Here is a 24112-nt window from a genome sequence, read left to right as displayed (position 1 = left end):
TCAAACCAAATGGAAAAATACAAAAAACTCTATGGGAAAACTTGAAGCAAAATAATTTGTTTTTGTTTGAAAGCAACTCCACTCTGCATCGAGCAATCCAACCGTTGAAAAGCTGGTTACAACAGCAGCCCCACGAAAGTAATGTTCGACTTTCACCTTACCGCCGCACCTGTGTGGGAGGTTCCTTGCAAGCTCTGGGGACGTTGTCAAGGTCAAAGTCGTTCGGGTTCTCTCCTACCCCAGCAGACGCGACGCTCATTATTCTTGGCCATAAAAATTCCTTCTTCTACCTGCCTACGTATAGGATAACATAAACTTCGCATTCCAAGCGAAAAATTTGTCTGTGCTTCTTCATTCAAATCCCATCAGATTTCTCGCTAAACATGTGAAAAGGGCCCATGTTCCATATGTAAACAAGCCACAATTTCACGTTTTTCAATGAATTCAAGCTTAATCTACTCGTACAAATAAGATTTTTTGATAAAAAGTGAATTCTTTTATCAATAAATCTTATTGGTAAGAGAAGATTTCGCTTGTATTGATCGAAAAACGAGAAAATTCGGCTTGTTTACATATGGCACATGGGCCCTTTTCACATGTTTGGCGAGATTTGGTATGGTTTCTTTCGAGAGGCTTGAAATTGCGTAGCAATAAAGAAAGAAAAAAAAAACATTTGCATTGTTCAATTTTTTCAAGTTCGGTCTTCGGTCTGCGACGCGGCAAAGTGATGAAGACTAACCGATTTTACTGTCAGCCGGAAGTGAACTACGTCCGTCCAATGTGTCTATGTTTACGCAGGAATATGACACCGAGTGAGATTGTGTTTCATGGACGAGCCTCAAAGTGATTGCCGGGGTTAAACGAGTTGCTCATTGATGGTAAAGGTGAGGTTACGCTGCTGGCTGGTGTGATGAAGATAATGGTGGCTTGTTTATTTTGACAATCTACCGTAGCTCTACCGTTCTCTACAGACTGTGAAAGCTGAGTACAACACATCTTACATGACAGGGCGTATCAGTTTTGCGGATTATTCTCCCCCTTCCTTCAGAAAGATCCACCAGACTGGACCCACCGATGAGGAAATCTAATTTGTACGTGATGCTCAGTGAAGCGGTATTCGAGGAGTTTGGATTTTTGAAGCTGCTGGAAATGTGTGAAAACTTTACCCCGAACACAAAATGTGTGATGCAAGGTAGTCAAATAATTCAAAGTATAAGAAAAATATATTTCTGTCAAGTTTCTAAAACAGGCTTAAAAGCGCTTTTCAGTAATTCTGAATTAAATACTGTACTCAATTTGGGATCAAATTCTTACTATGAATTTGGGCATGTTTAGAAGCGATTCTGAGCTCAATTCAGAATCAAATATAATATTTTTTTGTCTTTCTTGCGCTTTTAGGCGATTCTGAACTTAATTTAAAATCTAACTTTTTTACCTTTCCTCCAAAAACGTTTTTTCGATCTCGAGCTTAATTTGTGATCAAACTACCTGTTGAATAGAATACACATTATTTATTCTACTATATTTCATTTTCGCAACTCTCTCAGCTTCGGGATCTAGAGGATATAAGCTCTTAAGGATCCTTTACAGAATGACTGTGTAATGGCAGTACATTCCGCAGTCATTTTTCTTTTGTTAAGCCCCACCCCAGAATATTATTTGGATCTTTTAATTTCTATAATCATGTGGTACATCTATATTGAATAAATTGTCTCGTATTTTCAGGGTACCGCAGAAAAAAATGCGAAAATGTTTGAGGTTTAATATTGGGTTAATTTATGTCACTAATGCCTTATTTGCTGTGGACAGTGTATTTGGTTACGTTTACCTTCAAGTGCTGCATCAGAACATCTGTTCACCAACGAAAAGCTGTTCAGCATAGACACACACTTTTCGATTTATTTGCGGATATTCCGAAGAAAATTATATTCAAGTACCAAATCGAACATCCTGTGGGTTCCATGATGTTTGGTTGAGTGGGGTCTACCAATTTGGAAATGCCGCTTGATTTAATGGACGTTAGTGTTAAAATTAATTCCGTAGTATATATCGTTATTTTAAAGAACCAAGTGCTTTCCTGGGTGAAAGTCAGCTTCTCTTAGGATAGATACCTTGTTTTATAACTGAGATTTGTGACTCCTCTGTGTTGTAGTACAAACCTACAAAACATCTTCTATCTTCTTCTATCTATATATTTATGGATATGTCGGCGAATGTCTGTCTGTCTGTCTGTCTGTTCCCTATAGACTCAAAAACTACTGTTCCGATTACCGTGAAAATTTGTACATAGGGGTTTTCGAGTACGGGGAGTAATCCTAAAATATTAATTTTGCTCTATCTCATAAGCGTAGGCAAGGGGGGGGGGGGTGAATTTGTGGTTCATGAACTTGGAAACTTCCTTCCCGATAACCGTGCAAATTTATATCAAGAATGTTTTTGTATCTGAGATGTAGTCTTGTCTGTGTCATGTTAGACCTTCGTGTATCTCAGAAGCGTTGCAAGGATGAGGGAGGGGTGGGGGGTGAACAATGTTAACCTTTGATGATTTTGATACTGTCGATTTCCAGTTGGAGGGGGGGGGGTGTTATTGCAACAACCTTCATTTTCGTCTAATAGTTCATCAATTTAAAATTTTTGTATTGCAAAGTATGTCTCCTCAGCTGGTCTCGAGGTACGATGCTGGCCTGAAAAGCCAGTTGTCGTAGGTTCGAGTCTTGACTCGGGAGAGACTGTTAGTGTCAGTAGGATCGTAGCGCTAGCCCCGCAATTGTCCTGTACACTTAACGGTTGGCTGCGAAGTCTGTGTATAGTAAACAGAAGTTCAAGTTCCGAATCGGAATGTAGCACCAAGGCTTTGCTTTGCTTTGTATTGCATAGCAGAGATCGTTAATTTTCATCATCATTTAATTTGTTTGCAGGGTGTTTCAAGTTTCAAGGGTGTTTTCATGATGTTGGTTTTGAACAAATTATTTTCGTTTTTGCAACAGTGGATTGGGAAATTACTTACAAAGTTGCAAGGTTGTAATGTCATGACGGGAACTATTGAGCTATTAAAATGTCGAGACATGTTTTGAACTCAGATTTCGACCAATTAGAACTAAAAGAAGGCCAATGAGGGTGTTTTCGAAACCAAGGTAATATCTAGAGGCCGGAAATCGACCCAAGATGTAAAGATGCCACTCTCCGGTTTCTGGAAAACGTTCCAAAATGGTCCAATACCACCCAATATAAATATTTCCTTAACCAGAAAAGTGCCGAAACTGGAAATCAAATCTAGACGCCATTTTGAAATCCAAGATGGTGACATCTGGTTTCAGAAAATTATCAAAAACTGACTATTATGGTTTGTCATGAAACCAAAATAATACCCAGAGATCGAAACGGTTACAGACACCATTTTAAAATTCATAGAGTCGATTTCCAGTTGGAGGGGGGGGGGGTGTTATTGCAACACAAAAAACAGTGTTATTGCAATACAAAAAACAGCCGGGAATGACCGAATACCACCCAAAATGGGTATTTTTGGGATCGAGATAATGTCCAGAGACCTGAAATCAACTCTAGATACTATTTTTAAATCCAATATGGTGACTTCCTGTTTTTAAAAATGACCAAATACCACCCAAAATAGGCATTTCTGAAACCGACATGATGCACATAGACCAAAAATCGTCTCCTGACGCCATTTTGAAATTCGAGGTTGTAACTTCTGGTTAATAGACAATAACTCGAAATAGTCATTCCATATCCGAGATGATGCCCAAAGACCGGCAAAGATCGGAATTCAAATCCACACGCTATTTGGAAATACAAGATGGCGACTTCCGGTTACCGAAAATGACCAAATATAGATATTTCTGTAATCGAGATGATGTACATAGACAAAAAATCGTCCCAGACGCCATTTTTAAGTTTCAAGTGGCAACTTCCGGTTGCTGAAAAACAGTTGAAATTGTGATTCTATAACCGAGATGATGCCTAGAGACCGGAAATCATATGTATACGCAATTTAGATATACAAGCCGTCATGACTTCCGGTTATCGAAAATGACCAATTACCACACAGTATGGTTATTTTTGTAAACAAATAATAGCCAGTGGCCGAACATCGACTCCATAGACCATTCTGAGATCCACGAACCCAATATGGGTATTTTTTTTTGTTTACACAACATTTATTTGACACGGCACAATACAAAATAATGTTTTACGGAGCCAGTTAAATCTAATGCCTTGTGGTCTAAAATATCTTATAAGCTAAAGGCAAATTCTTTACCCTCGCTGCCGACTACGAGCTGAAACTAAATCTAATACTAAAACTAACATGGTTTTTTTTTGTTTCGCTGTTAAATTGGCACCTTGATGCTCTTCAAGTAGCTATAAACATGTAGCATGTATGGCAAGTTTCGCTGAGCGAGAATATCACGAACTGGCACATAGGGCTGTATTCCTCGGGCCCTGAGGGTATCCAAAAGTAGAGATCTGGCGCCGCAGAATTCAGCACACACCCAAACCACGAGTTCAATGTCTTGATACCCCAATCCACAAACGCAATGATTACTGCTCGCCAGCCCAACACGCAGGAGATGTGCATCTAACCCGTAGTGGTTGGACATAATCCGAGACATCATGCGAATGAAATCTCGTTCTACATCCAACCCCCGAAACCAAGGCTTGGTGGAAACCTTGGGGATGATGCTGTGTAGCCACCTCCCCAGTTCTCCCTTATCCCACGAGGCCTGCCAGTTACCAAGTGTACTCTGACGTGAAAATTTTAAAAATTCATTGTAGGCAATTGGTCTGTTATAAATATCACCGTTTGTTGCGCCCACCTTAGCCAAAGTGTCCGCTTTCTCATTACCCGGAATGGAACAATGAGAAGGGACCCACACTAAGGTTATTTGAGAAGATTTTTCGGATAAAGCACTCAGATGTTCCCGTATTTTCCCCAGGAAATATGGAGAGTGCCTTACATCCTTCATCGATCGGAGAGCCTCAATAGAACTGAGACTGTCCGTAAAGATGAGGTAATGGTCCGTGGGCATTGTTTCAATAATCCCTAAGGTATACTGAATTGCAGCCAATTCTGCGACGTAAACAGAAGCAGGATTATCGAGCTTGTAGGAGGCGGTAAAATTATTGTTGAAGATACCGAAGCCAGTGGACCCGTTGAGAAGTGATCCATCAGTATAAAACGCATTGTCGCAGTTGATGTTTTTATATTTGTTATAAAATATTTTAGGGATCTGCTGCACGCGTAAATGATCCGGGATTCCACGAGTTTCTCCATCATGGATGTATCGAAAAACACAGTAGAAACAGAAGTATCTAATAAGTTGACACGATTGGTGGTGTATGAGGAAGGATTTAAACTTTGAGACATTTGATTGAAATACACAGTCATGAAACGGGTTTGGGAATTAAGTTCAACTAGCCTATCGAATTTTTCAATTACCAAGGGGTTCAAAACCTCACATTTGATGAGAATACGAGTAGTCAGATCCCAAAAGCGGTCTTTTAATTGGAGAATGCCCGCCAAAACTTCCAAACTCATCGTATGGGTCGAATGCATGCAACCTAAGGCTATACGCAAACAACGATACTGCAATCGTTCCAGCTTGATTAAATGGGTGTTTGCAGCGGAGCGGAAGCAGAAACACCCGTACTCAAGCACCGACAATATCGTTGTTTGGTAAAGCCTTATGAGGTCTCCTGGGTGGGCGCCCCACCATGATCCAGTAATTGTTCGGAGAAAATTTACTCTCTGTTGACATTTTTTCATCAAATACCGAACGTGACATCCCCAGGTGCCTTTCGAATCGAACCAGACACCAAGATATTTAGATACCAAAACCTGAGAAATCGTTTCACCCATTAATTGTGTTTGAAGCTGAGCAGGTTCATGCTTCCTAGAAAAAACTACTATCTCAGTCTTCTCCGGAGAGAATTCGATACCTAGCTGTAAAGCCCAAGCAGACAAATTGTCCAAGGTATCTTGCAATGGTCCTTGCAAATCGGCAGCTTTGGCTCCTGTAACAGAGACCACGCTGTCGTCGGCAAGTTGTCTTATCGTGCATGAATTTAAACTTAAACATGAGCCCTGGGGAAGACCCATGTAGCTAATACGAAAAGTTGCCAAATCGCCATGCGTAAAATGCATATGCTTTTCGGACAACAAATCATGCAAAAAATTGTTCAAAATTGGTGAAAATCCTTGTCGGTGAAGTTTGCCCAAAAGAATGTCAATAGAAACTGAATCAAAAGCCCCCTTAATGTCCAAGAACACAGATGCCATTTGTTCTTTGCGAGCATAGGCTAGCTGAATATCTGTTGAAAGCAACGCAAGACAGTCATTCGTTCCTTTGGCACGGCGGAAGCCAAATTGAGTATCTGATAGTAGACCGTTTGATTCGACCCAATGGTCTAAACGACGGAGTATCATTTTTTCCATCAACTTCCGGATGCAGGATAGCATTGCAATCGGCCTATAAGAGTTGTGATCAGAAGCTGGTTTCCCTGGTTTTCGGATGGCGATCACCTTCACTTGCCTCCAATCCTGCGGTACAATGTTTTGCTCCAGGAACTTATTGAACAAGTTCAACAAGCGCCTCTTGGCATTGCCGGGTTGATTCTTCAACAAGTTGAATTTGATTCCATCTAACCCAGGTGCGTTATTGTTACAGGACAGGACTGAAAATTCTGCCATCGTAAAAGGTGATTCTATCGCGTCGTGACCCGGAGACGTATCGCGAACAAAGTTTTGCGCAGGAACAGAGTCCGGACATACTTTCCTGGCAAAATCAAATATCCACCGACTTGAAGACTCCTCGCTTTCGTTGACCGTTACGCGATTCCGCATTCTTCGGGCTGTGTTCCAAAGAGTGCTCATCGATGTCTCCCTCGACGTCTCGTTCACGAACCGACGCCAATATCCGCGTTTCTTTGCTTTAGCCAGGCTTTTAAGCTTGGTATTAAGCTCCGAATACCGTATATAGTCGTCGGGTATACCTCCCTTCTGGTAGGCCAAAAACGCGTCGGATCTTTGCGTGTAGACATCGGAGCACTCTTTGTCCCACCACGGAGTTGGAGGCCGCTCTTTGATCGTTACGCCGGGATATTTCTTCGTTTGGGCTTGCAACGCGGCGTCGAGGATTAAGCCCGCGAGGAGGTTGTATTCTTCAAGTGGTGGGTGATGTTGAATTGACTCGACCGCTTTTGAAATCATTTCCTCGTATAACTTCCAATCGACATTCCGTGTGAGGTCATACGGAATGTCAACTGGTCGCATGCGAGTTGACCCGTTATTAATTGAAATGAGAATAGGCAAATGGTCGCTACCGTGAGGATCGAGGATTACCTTCCATGTGCAATCCAACCGTAGCGACGTCGAACATAAGGATAGATCCAAAGCGCTTGGGCGCGCTGGAGGTTTCGGGATACGTGTCATTTCGCCGTTGTTTAAAATAGTCATGTCGAAGTCATCGCAAAGGTTATAGATTAAAGAGGAGCGGTTATCATTGTAAGGGGAATCCCAAGCCACGCCATGAGAGTTGAAGTCTCCCAAAATCAAACGTGACGAGGGAAGAAGTTCTATTAAATCAAAGAGCAGCCGTTGCCCAGCCTGTGCTCTGGGAGGAATATATATTGAGGCAATACAAAGCACTTTACCTTGTATTGTCATTTGACATGCGACAACTTCGATGCCTGGAATCGAGGGGAGGCTAATACGATAGAAAGAATAACACTTTTTAATCCCTAAAAGTACTCCTCCATATGGGGTGTCTCGATCAAGGCGAATAATATTAAAATCATGGAAGTTGAGATCAATATTTGAAGTAAGCCAAGTTTCACAAAGGGAAAATGCATCGCATTTGTTTTTATTTATCAAAACTTTAAACGAATCAATTTTTGGTAAAATACTTCTACAATTCCACTGTAAGACAGAGATAGAATCCTTCATATACGCAGTTGAATTAGGCATCGAAGGATACAATCGCTGCAAGGAGGGGCAATTGGGCAGTCAACTGCTTCAAAAATGATCTAACTGTTGGGAGAAATGCGGTAAGAAAAATTTTAATTGGATCGGGTACATTGAAATTTTCAAAAATCCAGTCCACAATGTCAGAAAATTTCACTAATCCAGAGTTTGTTCCATCAACTGGATGTGCAAAAGGAACAACTGGGGTTTTAGATGTTCCTGGCAGTGCTGGGAACTCCTTCTGGGACTTTAAATTTGCAAGCCCAGTAGGAGTTTGCTTCGGTTTTTCCGCAGCACTGTTTGGTTTGCTTGTAACTTTCATTTCACTTTGAGGAATCTTAGGACCTTTTCTGGGAAGTTTAGGAGAGGAAATATTTTTCCTCTTTCTAGACTCCCCAGGATTGGCGTAAGATGTTCCCGCTGGTGAATCGTCAGAATCGGTTTCATCAGAGGACAACAGATCATAAGGGTTTGATGTAATGGGAGAAGTGGTAACGGTCTTCTTCAGCATCTCAGCGTAAGAACGCTTCGAACGCTCTTTGAGAGACCTCTTTATTTTATATAATCGCACAGGGAGACGAACCCGGTGGATCGAGACATGGCTTGGTAGCGCTGACCCGGCGAACGTAACTCGAAACGAGTCTGACGGGGTGTATACTGTTTTGCCACCGATGATCGATGCTGACCGCAATTGCTTGCAGTCGAGCACCTTTACATCGGGACAGGTTTCGTTCTTAAAGCACCCTTTGGCACTTTTCAGTATACACTCGACGGACAGACTCGAATCGGTTATGACACCGTCGATATCCACGTCTCGTGTGGGTATGTAAACGCGATACTCGCGTGTGAAGAGCTCAGAGCAAGCTATATCGTTGGCCTCTTTCAGGTTACTGACCACGACACGGAGCTTGTTAGGCCGGACCTTGGAAATTTCGGTCACGCCCTTGTACTCCTTCGTCAGGTCTTTAGAAATCTGCAAGAGGTTCAACTGTTTCGATTTCGGTCCCGCCTTTGGCCGAAAATAGATAGTATAGCTGCCCTGGGCTCCGTCTGGGTAAAGCCTGGGGCGAGGGGGGCCTGAAGAATGAACAGGGGAGGGGGTAACAGAAGGGTCATGGTCAGAGGGGTTCGGGGATGGTGGCGCGGGAGGCGAGGGATCTACATCCATCCCGCTAAGTCTAGCGCACTAGCGCCGACAAGAGCACGTACCTTTTTACTTCTCCCTTCCAGTAAGGTTGGTTGTCCGATCGTTCGAAGTTGCAGCCGTTACAGCCAGCAGCACCAATACAGCAGCACCAATACAGCAGCACCAAACAGCCACCAGCAGCGAGCCAGGTGTGAGATCACTCCACACAGCGATACAACTCAACTGTCAACTGATGGCTTCTTCTTTTTCCTCTTTTGTGTCTCGTCCACTGCTGTAGCACAATTCAGCCAGCAGCCAAATCGGCTTACGCACCAGCTGGTAGTCACGATGCGAAACAGTTGCACAAAGGCGCGACCTTGAACCCGGATTTATTTCACTCGACCAGGCAAACAATACCAACACTTGTTCACACGTCTTTTGTTTTATATTCTATCGGAGCGATCACCGATCACACGTCCGATACTGATGCGTGTTCGGCACAGAATGAACAAATTGATATGTGGCTCAAAATTTATGGAAAGAAAAGAAATTCAAAGACTATTTAAAACTATACCTGCTTGTGTTTAAAGTCTGCAAATGCACGACGAATCGGTCATAGGATATGATCAAAGTCAAATATCAAACCGTTTGAAATGATTGGTTTTATCGAAATGACAATATCCTCAACTTTTGGCTTCTGTACATCGCCTTAATTCTGAATATATTCATATTGAGTGGTATTCTGTCATTTTCAGCAGACTTTCTGGCATCAATCTGACACGGGAAATACCCATATTGGGAGGTATTTTTGGTTATATTCCAGAAACTAAAAGTGGTCGTCTTTAAATTCAAAATGGTGTCCAGGGTCAATGTATGGTTTCTATGCATCATCTCGATTACGGAAATATCCATATTGAGTATTATTCGGTCATTTTCGACTGTTTCCTAGCAGTTGCCATTTAGCAATTCAAAATGGTGCCTGAGGTCAATTGTAAGCTCATTGCATCATTCTGGTTCCAAAGATATTCATATTGGATAGTATTTGGTTATTTTGGGCTGTTTTTCACAAACCGGAAGTCGCCATCTTGGATTTCAAAATGGTATTTAATATAATTTCTGGTTGAAAAAATACCCATATTGGGTGTTATTCGATCATTTTAGGATGTTTCCCAGGAACCGCCAACTTAGAATCCAAAATGGGGTCTGTAGTCGATTTCAGCTGCTGTGTATCATTCTAGATCCGGAGATACTCATGTTAGACGGAAATCGGCCATTTTTGGCTGTTCTCCAGAAACCATAAGTTGCCATCCTACAATTCATAATGGTGTCTGAGATCAATTTTTAGCTTCTTGCAACATTCTGGCACTGGAGATACTCATATTGGGTGGTATTTGGTCACTTTGGGCTGTTTTTTAGAAACCGAAAGTCGTCATTTTGGGCCTTAAAATTGCCTGTGAAATCAATTTCTGTCATCTGGGCGTAATTCTGGTTCCGAAAACATTCATAATGAATGCTACTTGGTCATTTCCGGCTGTATGCTAGACACCGGAAGTCACCATCTTAAAATTCAAGATTGTGTCTGTGATCAATTTTTAGCTTCTGTGCATCTTTTTGGTTCCGGAGATACTCATATTTAATGGGAATCGTTCGTTTCAGGCTATTTTCCAGAAACCGGAAGTCACCATCTTACAATTCAAAATGTTGGCTGAAGTCGATTTGTGGCTCCAGTGCATCATTACGATTCCAGAAATACCCATATTGGGTGGTATTTGGTCGTTTGCCGCTGTTTTTCCGAAACCGGAAGTCACCATTTTGGATTTCATAATGGTATTTGGAGACAATTTCTGGATTTTGAACGTCATACTGGTTAAAGAAACACTCATATTGGGTGGTATTTGGTCATTTTCAGCTGTTTTTCAGAAATCAGAAGTCGCCATCTTAGAATTCAAAATGGTATCTGTGGTCGATTTTAGCTCCTGTGTATCATTCTAGATCCGGATATTATTATATTGGGTGGATATCGGCCATTTTTGGCTGTTTTTCAGAAACAGGAAGTTGCCATCTTACAATCCAAAATGTTGCTTGAGGTCGATTATGGAACATATTTGTTACCACTAAAAACATTCACCTGCCAAATATGGTTCCATTCAGTTGATTAGTTCGCGAGATGTGCAGAAATCTGTGTTTCATTTGTATGGAACCCTTCTATTCCAGAGAAGGGAGGGGAGTCGCACCATTATGGACATATTTGTTACCTCTAAAAACATTTACCTGCCAAATTTGGTTCCATTTAGTTGATTAGTTCTCGAGATGTGCAGAAATTTGATTTGTGCAGAAATTTATGTTTAATTTGTATGGGACCCCACCCTTCCAGAAGAGGGAGTGGTCTCAAACTATCATATATTCAATATTTTAGAACCTAAAGAGTGAAAATACATTTATTGGATTGAAGCGTTCTTGTAAATCTATTTTTACAAATAAAGGTTTGAATGAGAAAGGCTGGGTCTGACCGCTAGGTGGATTAATTTAGGTTTTTTTTCTTATTTTTTACTTACGTTATTTCGGTTACCACGGAAAAAAGTGATTTTCGTGATTTGATTAAGCATTGAAAAAAGTTAAAGATGTTGTGTATGACACACGACAGAATGATGAAAGTAGAATTATAGAATTACGACAGCCTGTCTTATATTAACCCTCTAGTGCCCAGTGCCGCCTTTAGACGGTCTTCAGTTGAACCTCTAAAAAGCAATAAGAACTTAAAAAATGTTTATAAAGCTTTATAGTGATTAAAAAAAAAAAAATAATTTGGGCACTAGAGGGTTAATGTTTTTCTTGCAATAGGTTAGTTGAGCAATTCTCGCTGAAACTAGGCCACTAGGTGCACAAGGTTTTGCGAACTTCATGTAAATGCACATAGTTGTTAGAAATTAAGAAAAAATGAAAACGCCATTTTTGTTTAATTAAATTTGTTGACCCCTCGGTCATCAAGGGATGAGATAGTTTCTAGAAAAGTTGAAATTTAAGTAACTCTTGATGTTTTATTAGAGCTCTATCTCTGAAATTGGTTATGGAACCTATCACAAGTAGCACATTTCTGTAAAGATGAATGATTGGGCTTTCATATGGAGTGAAAGAAGAAAAAGAAAGAATTGAAAGAATTTTGGCCGCCATCTTGGATTATATCAGTAAAATGATATTTTGATCCTGTTTTCAACTACCAATTTTCAACCAGAAACAAGCATTTGAAGAATGAGAAAAAATGCAATAAGATGCAATTAAAAAGTTTCGTGAGCATTCGTGTTAACCTACCAAAAAAAAAAAAAAAATAAATAAAAAATAAAATAAAATAAAATAAATTGAAAAATTTAAGTATTTAATGCACTCCGCACAATCAACGTAGTAGCCATATGTATATAAGGTCTTATGGCCTGGTTTTAGCGAGAATTGCGCTGCTAGGACATACACTCGATTGGGGTTAATCAATCAATGATGTGATGATTTGAAACGGTTAATTTTAGTAATTATTGGTAACCCTGTACAAGAGCATTAAGTCATTCGAAAATAATGTTGAAGGTTGCTAAAACTTAGTTGTTGGCAGAGCACCTCTTCACCGCCAAAATAACAAACGAGGGGTTACGTGCAAAGCCACGACCACAATGTTTACGGAGAAATACGTATGGCTGCTGGCTACGTAACTTGCATTCGAAAGTGATCGTAAGTGGTAAGTTCGAAGCAAACTTCTTCTATTCAATAATTCTTTGAATATTAGAAACCAAGATTATGATAAACTATCTTAGATATGTGTGTGAAGGTAAACAAATCGGTTGGTTATTGTTTCACTCATTGCTAATTTACCGTTTTTTCTACGTTTTCTGGATTATTTCTGTGCTAATTACTGCCCTGTGGTCGCTTCTTATTGCAACTCATCGGTGTTATTTGGAGTACAACGTTTTTAAATGATCATTAGGGAAGAATTGCCAAAAAAACTACGCTACCGTAAGATTGATCGTCGATTTCGCGAAAAAGCAATGGAGTCGGTTTGTTGTGCTTGTGCCTGCGGCTTAGAAAAGCCAGATGAAATTGTGTGCAGTGGCTTCTGCAAGTCTTCTTTCCACATGAAGCTCACATGTCAGCAGAAACGCGGGATACTGTAGCGAGTTGTTCCCAATTGTTTTGGATGTGCAAAGCTTGCACTAAAATGATGGCAAACGCTTGTTTTCGTCAAGCGATCACATCCACAAACATCGCTATGCAGTCAATTGCCGACGAGCAGAACAAAGTGCTGGATGAGCTGAGGAAAGAAGTCGCATTAAACACTGCAAAAATCAACACAACACTTGAGCGAACGCCGCTGCCAACTGCACCTCATCTTCCTAGATCGCAGCTCACGTTAAACCTGCGTAAAAGGCCACGATTATTAATTCCTGACGAATCACCGCAGCGCGTGAATACTTGTGAAGGTACCAAAAATATCGAAGCAGATGATACAATACCGTTGGCTGCTGCTAGAAAGGATCAGCTTTGTTGGTTATACCTGTCTGGTTTCGAACCTAAAGCAACAGTGCAACAAGTAGAAAAACTCGTGAGGCTGTACAAGTCGTTAAACTAGTTCCTAAAGGAAAATCACTTGACGAACTCACATTTGTCTCCTTTAAAGCTGGTGTCGATACACAGCTGAAAGATTTAGCTCTATCAAAATCGACGTGGCATTTCCGCGTCGAACACTCGACAGAAACGGACGTGCAAAGTGGTCGTTCTATTACAATCCGGTCCGTGTGTACGAATAGCCAAACAAAAGAGTGTATTATTCGCGCTAAAGGCCAACTAGATTGTGAGTTGTGTCGCTACGTTCTGTACCCGGCTCGCAACTTTGGCTGTATTGGTGCAAAATACCAGCTGCAGTTTTGATCTGTGCACAGTGAATAGATCTTTCTAATTCAAGGCCATCAGTTGACAGTCGAATCGTGTCGCTGTGCTGAGTGATCTCACACCCGGCTCACTGCTGGTGGCTGTATTGGTGCTGCTGTACTGGTGCTGCTGGCTGCTTTGGGTGCAGCTTCGAGCGATCGGACAACCACTGCTGGAGGGAAGAAGTAAACAGGTACGTGTTCTTGTCGGCGCTAGTGCGCTAGTGCGCTACATTTAGCGCGATGGATATAGATCCCTCGCCTCCCGTGCCACCATTCCCGAACCCCCCTGACCCTGACCCTTCTGTTACCCCCTCCCCTGTTCATTCTCCAGTCTCCCCTCGAGTGTATCCTAAAAAGCGCAACCGGTTGCTTCAAAAATACCGAAACACAGGCGAAGATTTTGGATTGTAAGCAATTGCGGTCCATGTCTCTCGTCGACGGTAAAAAAGTTTACACTCCGTCAGACTCGTTTCGCGTTACGTTTGCCGGATCTGCACTCCCTAGCCACGTCTCGATCGACCGGGTTCGTCTGCCTGTGCGATTGTATGTACCCCGTGTTATGAATTGCACCAATTGCAAGCAGTTAGGCCACACAGCCGCCTACTGCTGCAATAAGGCACGATGTAGCAAGTGTGGGGAGACTCATGCGGAAGATTCTTGCAGTGTTAATGCTGAAAAATGTATTCACTGCGGGGAAAATCAGCATGAGCTCTCCACATGCCCGGTGTCCATGCAGCGCAGAGATAAAATCAAGCGGTCACTTAAGGAGCGTTCAAAGCGTTCTTACGCTGAGATGCTGAAGAAGACCGTGACCACTTCTACCATAACATCGAACCCCTTTGATCTGTTGTCCTCTGATGAAACCGATTCTGACGATTCACCAGCGGGAACATCTTATGCCAATCCTGGGGAGTCTAGGAAGAGGAAAAATGTTTCTTCTCCAAAACTTCCCCGTAAAGGTCCTAAGATTTCCCAAAGTGTAATGAAAAGTACGAACAAACCAAACAGTGCTGCGGAAAACCGAAGCAAACTCCTCCTGGGCTTGCAAATTTAAAGTCCCAGAAGGAGTTCCCAGCACTGCCAGGAACATCTAAAACCCCAGTTGTTCCTTTTGCACATCCAGTTGATGAAACAAACTCTGGATTAGTGAAATTTTCTGACATTGTGGACTGGATTTTTGAAAATTTCAATGTACCCGATCCAATTAAAATTTTTCTTACCGCATTTCTCCCAACAGTTAGATCATTTTTGAAGCAGTTGACTGCCCAATTGCCCCTCCTTGCAGCGATTGTATCCTTCGATGCCTAATTCAACTGCGTATATGAAGGATTCTATCTCTGTCTTACAGTGGAATTGTAGAAGTATTTTACCAAAAATTGATTCGTTTAAAGTTTTGATAAATAAAAACAAATGCGATGCATTTTCCCTTTGTGAAACTTGGCTTACTTCAAATATTGATCTCAACTTCCATGATTTTAATATTATTCGCCTTGATCGAGACACCCCATATGGAGAAGTACTTTTAGGGATTAAAAAGTGCTATTCTTTCTATCGTATTAACCTCCCCTCGATTCCAGGCATCGAAGTTGTCGCATGTCAAATGACAATACAAGGTAAAGAGCTTTGTATTGCCTCAATATATATTCCTCCCAGAGCACAGGTTGGCCAACGGCTGCTCTTTGATTTAATAGAACTTCTTCCCTCGCCACGTTTGATTTTGGGAGACGTCAACTCTCATGGCGTGGCTTGGGGTTCCCCTTTCAATGATAACCGCTCCTCTTTAATCTATAACCTTTGCGATGACTTCGACATGACTATTTTAAACAACGGCGAAATGACACGTATCCCGAAACCTCCAGCGCGCCCAAGCCCGCGCCCCCGATGTCTACACGCAAAGATCCGACGCGTTTTTGGCCTTCCAGAAGGGAGGTATACCCGACGACTATATACGGTATTCGGAGCTTAATACCAAGCTTAAAAGCCTGGCTTAAGCAAAGAAACGCGAATATTGGCGTCGGTTCGTGAACGAGACGTCGAGGGAGACATCGATGAGCACTCTTTGGAACACAGCCCGAAGAATGCGGAATCGCGTAACGGTCAACGAAAGCGAGGAGTCTTCAAGTCGGTGGATATTTGATTTTGCCAGGAAAGTATGTCCGGACTCTGTTCCTGCGCAAAACTTTGTTCGCGATGCGTCGCCGGGCCACGACGCGATAAAATCACCTTTTACGATGGCAGAATTTTCAGTTGCCCTCCTGTCCTGTAACAATAACGCGCCCGGGTTAGATAGAATCAAATTCAACTTGTTGAAGAATCTACCCGGCAATGCCAAGAGGCGCTTGTTGACCTTGTTCAATAAGTTCCTGGAGCAAAACATTGTACCGCAGGATTGGAGGCAAGTGAAGGTGATCGCCATCCAAAAACCAGGGAAACCAGCTTCTGATCACAACTCTTATAGGCCGATTGCAATGCTATCCTGTATCCGGAAATTGATGGAAAAAATGATACTCCGTCGTTTAGACCATTGGTGCCAAAGGGACGAATGATTGTCTTGCGTTGCTTTCAACAGATATTCAGCTGGCGTATGCTCGCAAAGAACAAATGGCGTCTGCGTTCTTGGACATTAAGGGGCTTTTGATTCCGTTTCTATTGACATTCTTTCGGGTAAACTTCACCGACAAGGATTTTCTCCAATTTTGAACAATTTTTTGCACAATTTGTTGTCCGAAAAGCACATGCATTTTACGCACGGCGATTTGGCAACTTTTCGCATTAGCTACATGGGTCTTCCCCAGGGCTCATGTTTAAGCCCCCTTCTTTACAACTTTTATGTAAATGATCAAACTGGAGCGAATACAATATCGTTGTTTGCGTATCGCCTTGGGTTGCATGCAATCGACCCATACGATGAGTTTGGAGATCTTAGCTGGAGTACTACCATTGAAAAACCGCTTCTGGAGCCTGTCTTCTCGCATTCTTATCAAATGTGAGGTCTTGAACCGTCCTGTGGTTGAAAATTTTGAAAGGTTAATCGAACTTAATTCTCAAACCCGTTTTATGACATTGTATTTCAATCACATGTCCCAAAATATTAACCCTTCTTCGAATATTCCAAATCGTGTTGACTTATCAAATACTTCTGATTCTACTATGTTTTTCGATACATCCATGATAGAAGAAACAAGTGGAATCCCGGATCATTTACGCGTGCAGCAGATCCCTAAAATTTTTTCCAATAAATATCGAAACATCAACTGCGACAATATGTTTTACACTGACGGATCACTTCTTGATGGGTCCACTGGCTTCGGTATTTTCAATAACAATTTAACCGTCTCCCATAAGCTCGATAATCCTGCTTCTGTTCACGTCGCAGAATTAGCTGCAATTCAGTACACCCTAGGGATTATCGAAAGAATGCCCACGGACCATTATTTCATCTTTACGGACAGTCTCAGTTCCATTGAGGCTCTCCGATCGATGAAAGATGTTAAGCACTCTCCGTATTTCCTGGGGAAAATACGGGAACAGCTGAGTGCTTTATCCGAAAAATCGTATCAGATTACCTTAGCGTGGGTCCCTTATCACTGCTCGATACCGGGTAATGAGAAAGCGGACTCTTTGGCTAAGGTGGGCGCAACAAACGGTGATATTGATGAAAGACCAATTGCCTTTGATGAATTTTTCGCACTTGTACGTCAGAATACGATCATCAGTTGGCAAAATTCTTGGACCAAGGGGGAACTGGGAAGGTGGTTACATTCCATAATCCCCAAGGTATCGACGAATCCGTGGTTCAAGGGGTTGGATGTAGGTCGGGATTTCATTTGCGTGATGTCCCGGCTTATGTCCAATCACTATAGATTTGACGCGCATCTCCGTCGTGTTGGGCTCGGGGAGAGTGGTATCTGTGCCTGTGGTGAAGGTTATCACGACATAGAGCACGTTGTTTGGTCATGCCCTGTACACCGTGACGCCAGGTCTAGATTAATAGCTTCCCTGCAGGCCGAAGGTAGGCAGCCGGCTGTTCCTGTTCGCGATGTCTTGGCGAGCCGTGACCTATCCTACATGTCCCTTATAAACGTTTTCCTGAAATCCATCCACGCCCCAGTTTAGTCCTATCCCCTTCCGCCTACATCCAACCAAACGACAAGAACACGTTAAGACCCCGGATCCGGAAACAGCAACTAGACCCGCACGATACTCTCAAGGCCCGATGGAAACAACCCAATATGCCAGTCCGTAATATCTTGGCCCAGCAGCGAAACAAATTCAATATGCTGCTTACCTATGGCAATGAAAACCATCAAACAGCAAACCTGTGCTTTTAATGCAAAACATTCTAGCTTTAAGTTAGATTTAGTTCCAGCTCGTTGTCGGCAGCGAGGATAGAAAATTTGCTTTTAGTTATTAAGATACATTAGAAAGTAAGCTACCAGATATAATTGGCGCCGTTAAACATTGAATTGTATTTGTGCCGTGTCAAATAAACTATAGATGAAGAAAAAAAAATCGACATGGCAAAAAAGTATTGTTTTCCGACAATTTGACTCCCAACGCACTTCGAACACGCGCGTTCCCTTTAGCTTCCAATCAACATCAGAGAGGAAGCGATCGTAACGTCACCGCATTATCTCCATTTAGCTACCGCCACTTAGACCGTTCTACTGCTCACAACGAACAAATAACAAACCTTTCGCACAATGAGACATTATGTCCAGCTCATCGAATTTCGAATCAAAATAACCAAGATCACATTGTTCCCGCTATCGCAAATCGCTCTTTGACTTTCTACCAACAAAACGTGCGAGGCCTCCGTACAAAAACCAATAAATTACCGCTGGCCCTGTCTCAGTGTGACTATGACGTCATCGCCCTTACAGAAACTTGGTTGCACCATGATATCCGCAATTCGGAACTTACACACAATTATGCCATTTATCGATGAGATAGAAACACACAGACCAGCCAGCACAGGCGCGGCGAAGGAGTTCTTATTGCCGTTAAGAATGAATTTCGTAGCACTGCTGTTTGTGTCGCAGACAGCGATCATGCTGGAGCAGGTTATTGTTCGAATCTCGTTAGAAAAATTTGATTTAATTGCCTGCTGTGTGTATCTGCCACCGAACAGTGAGCCTGCGCTCTATGAGCTTCATATCGCTGCTGAATTGGTGTACAATGAACGGAATGGAAGTGAATGTGCAGAAGTGTAACGTCATCTCATTCTGCAGAAATAGGCAAACTCGAGTAAGCACCGTGAAAGACTTGGGTATTCTCCTGGACTACAAACTGTGTTTCGCTAAGCATGTTGCAGTTACTACTGCTAAAGCATATGCTGTATTAGGTTTCATCAAAAGGAACACGCAGCAGTTTGATGATAATTTTTGTCTGAAGTCCCTCTACTGTGCGCTAGTCCGCAGTATTCTCGAGTACGGAGTACTTGTTTGGTCACCTTATTACGCTGTTCAGATCAACAGGTTCGAACGAATCCAGCGTCAGTTTGTACGGTACGCACTGAGCATGTTGCCTTGGGAGGATCCAATACGTCTACCGCCCTATGAACACCGATGTGCCCTCATACAGCTGCCCACTCTGGCGAATAGGAGAAGTTCTCTGCAACGTTTATTTATTTTCGATCTCCTGGGAAACAGTATTGACAGCACAGAGCTACTAGAACGAGTTCATTTCAACGTACCATCTAGAATTACTAGACGATCGGATTTTTTGAGACTACTACCAATTGAACTATGTTGTCGTGCATTTAATGTTGTGTCTGAATTTTATGACTTTGGTATAACCAGGACCGCTTTTAAATCTAGAATAAGTTAATATTAAGAACTGTCTGCACGATTTTATCGAAGACCAATAAATAATTAAATAAATAAATATCTTGTACAAATGTATTTATGTTAGCAACTTTTATTTAACACTAATAAAATAACAATCTGCAAATAATATGGTGGCCTTGGAAAGATTCACAATGACAGCTAAAGTCGATTAATGGCTTCTGGATAACCTCCCGATTCAGGAACTACTCATTTTATATAGTAGTTGACTATTTTGGGCGGCTTTTTTATGGCGACTGGCATCGTTTCCAGGTCTCTAGGTGTCATCCCTGAACCCGAAAGTCACTATCTTGGAAGTCAAAATGGTGATTTCTGGATATCATTCCGGTTTTAAAAACACCAATATTGGTTGGAATTTGGCTTTGTTTGCAGCTCTGATTGGTCAAAACCTGAGTTGAAAACAATGATCTACTCTTTTCAATAGTACAATAATTAGCATCATAAAATAAAACCGACCGTTTTGAGGACGCGTAGTAAATTTTCAAATCGATTGCTGCAAGTATGAAACGAAATCCGTTGAAAACTGACAATTTTCGTAACACACTCGACGTTTCCCTCAAATCAATGTGCACCCCTACTCCATAATTTTGCCGTAAGACGTAATTACATGTTAAAATACTGTTCAAGCGAAGCAATGGCTTGATGAGTGTTACGGAACATCTGCACCAGCAAATTCGGGATGCGTAATATTCATCGACTTTTTTCAAAACAATCAGGCGAAACGGTCGGCATATGGCGAAGCAAAACATGCTCTTTTACCAAGACAACGCTGCGGCTCTTTCTGCCTGTGATACGACTGATAAATAGAGGAAATCGCGCTACATACTGGTTTTCCATCCTCCGTATTTGCCAGATTCAACTCCGAGCGAAGGGCGTATGCATTTAAAGTTACACTTTTGTGCCATTATTGTATTCTGAGAAAAAATCTGTTTGTAAAAAAAAAAGGTTGAAATAATAGAAAAAACACATTTGTTTTGATAGTTTGTTGAAACTTGCAGTTCTTTTACTTGAAGTTTAAACTCAAGAGCATTTCCAAATTAATACGAATTACAAGAAATTAAACGACAGCTGGCATGTAAATTCTTAAGAGAAAGGCATCAACGGATTTGTATTTCAGCTCGATGCTTTGCTTTCGGCGAATAAATTCAATTTTTCGTTCATTGTGGAAGTAATGGTCTTGCGTTGTCTGGTTTTCGTATATTGGCGGTTGGAATCATAATGAGAGTGATTGAAATTAATTGGGCTCGAAATACGAAAATTGATTTCCATTTTGGTTACATTGATTCCTTTATACTTGATACATATCGCATCATTGTTGTAAATGGTAGTAAATTACCAATAATTGCCCTGACACTTCCCATATTGGTGTTACAACTCTTACCAAATCGAATAGGTTCAAGAAGCTAAACGACACAAAGATTGCTGCTGATAAAAGCGTGCAGCGGTAATCAGCCTGGTTTTTTGTACCATGGAACGGACACAACGCTGTCACCTGGGACGGAAGCGTTTTTTGTTGATTTTTTCATTTCTTTGCTTCATACACTAAACTTGGAACTGGTAGGGTCGGATGAAATGCAATTAATTGTCGTACATGGGATGTTTACACTGTCAAACACCTTGCTAACTTTTGCCAATTAGCAAGGATTTGTTTCGTCACCCGTTAGCCACCAGGTTAGTCAGCAGCAGCAGCAGCGAAGGGAGCGTAGGAATGAAACCTGAAAGTGTTAGCCATATAATTAGTACTGACGGTAATTACTCAAAACCGTTCAACCTTTGCTAGTCTTTTGACGCCGTAGAAGCTCTCCAATTATCTGGAGACCGATAAACGACTGTTCCAATTTCAAAGTATCCGTTGCGAAATCTGCAACAGGGTCAAATGGGGTTCTTTTTTGCTGCTGCTGAGGTCAGCACGTACTCTAATTTAAGACAGTCGTTCAAAGAAAATGAACAACAAATTTTCTTCTTATACAATAAAAATTTCACGATAAGAAAAAGGTAACCTCCGTCGCAGTAATTTACGGTAGCGAAGCAAAAACAACGCGCACCATAAATTATTCAAACAAATCATCCGCCGATGGTATCGCAGAGTTTTTCGACCCGGTCCGAGTTGAACCCAAAATAAATCTTGCTACAGGATCAGAGATTTAACACAGCGAAATAAATTGGTGGTACAATGCACCGGGAGACTCTCGCCGTCTGAAAATCTCTTCAGCTGATTTCCGCTTTTTATTCATCGACGCTTTGGATGTTGCGCCTTACGCTACTGCTGCTGTTGACATTGGGGCAGAGTTTTGCTAAAGTGCCTTGGCAGAAGATAAATAATTTAATAGAAAATTGACGGTGGGGGTCTGAACTAGGAGCAACGTCTCAATTAATTATGCATAAATCTAATCACGATTAATTATTACTACTGCTGCTGCTGCTGCTACCGCTCTGAAGCTCGATTGTTGAGTGAGTAACAGAAATAGCTGTGTCAGCGGGGCAGGTTTTTGGGTTGAAACTTCCTCCACTTGCAATTGATAAGAGAGTTAAAAAAAACTAAACTGGAACTAATTAAATTATATGTAATATAAGCCTATCTTCGTCAATTTAGGACAGCGCTTAAATTAACTTTGAACAGTTGCTAATACTGAGGAAAACGGAAAAGTCCTGTGATTGGAGCTCAAAAGCAAACGTGATAATAACAAAAAATATTATCGCATACCGCGCAATAAATTTCAACTAATCGCAACTTGTTGAGCCCGCAGGCCTGTTAGCAGACTCGCAAAAAAAAAACCGCAATGATTGATGTGTGTTGTTGTTTCTCAGCGAAACATTCCAAATTTTCGCGCGGTGCCATCTTACTCTGGTAATTCGGAGATTATTTTCTTGCAACCAATCAAGCAGCAAAAAGTACCATCAATCAAACAGCAGCGTAGAGGAGAAGTTGAAGCTCGGCCGAAGCTGGACCAAATCATTCTTTTTCGCCGGCCCACAAAGTTTTCGGTGCTGATGTGCGGCGTGCTTCTTGCTTATCGAGAATGAAGCTACAAACTGGAAAAGTGGCAATCCATCAACGATACAAGAAGTACACATGGCTGGCCAGATGAGTGCTTTACTCTAATCAAGTGGAACAATTTCTAATTTATGGAACATAAATAGAAAAATTGCTGCAATCAAGAAGTGTTATCCAATCAAACATATACTCGATTAAGCTCTAAATATTTTAAATAGTCGCTTGCGTGTTGCGTGCAAAGCACGCTCCAATAGAGTGGTAGTATCGCAGGCTATAAAACTGTAAATCACCGATTTAGCACTCATTTTATGACCGAAGAAGAACGCTGTAGAAAGCTGTACTGTGAGCTTTATTAGCATATAAGAATGGACGCTGGCAGCAACGGACGAAAATGAAGCGGTGATGGATGAAGTCGATAAATTCATCACCATTTACTTGATTTCCCCTCTTGTTTGGCTGTTTCGAAAGTATGGGAAGCTTCCGGAAGATGAGGAAGTCCGACACGTAATCAAGCTATATATATAACGTAGCTTCTTTGTAACCAATCGATAATCTTCGATGGCGTTACTTCTTTCAATTTATTTCTGATTCTCGTGACAGAACATTCGGGAACAAGAATAATTATTTTTATCATAATAGGCACTCGGCTTAGGAAATCATCCAAAAAAATTTGTGCTGGCATATGAATCAAATTTACTGAGCCAAGTGCTGATTTCTGATATATATATTTATTGGAGTCAAAACCGTATTTTTGATCGGTATAGTGTCTTCGGCATAGTTGTTTTCCTTCTAACCAATTGAAGTTCAACAACCCTCAACAGAAAGGTTGTATGGTCCCTTATGTTGCCAATGTTGATGGCCGAAATCGGTCAACCGGTTCTGGAGATATAATCGGAACATGTTCTGTTAATACAAAGTTCCTGATCAAAGCAATACTCAGTACCGTGCCATGTCTTTGATTATTCGGTTGATCATATCAAGTGTCTAGGTCGTCATGGGTCACATGAAGAGCTGTCTCGGTTAAGTTCCGGTTATTCTCAAGTTATTTAGCCAAAACCCATCAACCCATCAAAATCTGTAACGAACGACTTGCAATCTTAAAACTAGTCCATTGGTGGCCATATCTTTGAAGATAACGTTTGCATTAAAAATGGACTTTTCTCGGATGGCGATAAAAAAAGACAATTGGGTTCGATAAAGTTCCCATAGAAGGTAATTATATTAGCTTACTTGCAAAATGGCAAACAAAAACATAAG

At 41.5% G+C, this 24112-nt stretch overlaps 1 protein-coding gene across 3 annotated transcripts in view; it reads right to left on the bottom strand.

Moving 5' to 3' along the window:
- LOC129725720 (uncharacterized) overlaps nucleotides 1–24112 on the bottom strand; it is a 500714-nt gene that overhangs the window by 366568 nt on the left and 110034 nt on the right. The gene's annotated exons all lie outside the window — the stretch shown is intronic.

The sequence above is a fragment of the Wyeomyia smithii genome, chromosome 2, assembly GCF_029784165.1.
Source record: "Wyeomyia smithii strain HCP4-BCI-WySm-NY-G18 chromosome 2, ASM2978416v1, whole genome shotgun sequence".
Lineage (NCBI taxonomy): Eukaryota > Metazoa > Arthropoda > Insecta > Diptera > Culicidae > Wyeomyia > Wyeomyia smithii.
Note: the sequence above shows the minus strand (reverse complement) of the source record. Positions and strands in the feature narration are given on the sequence as shown.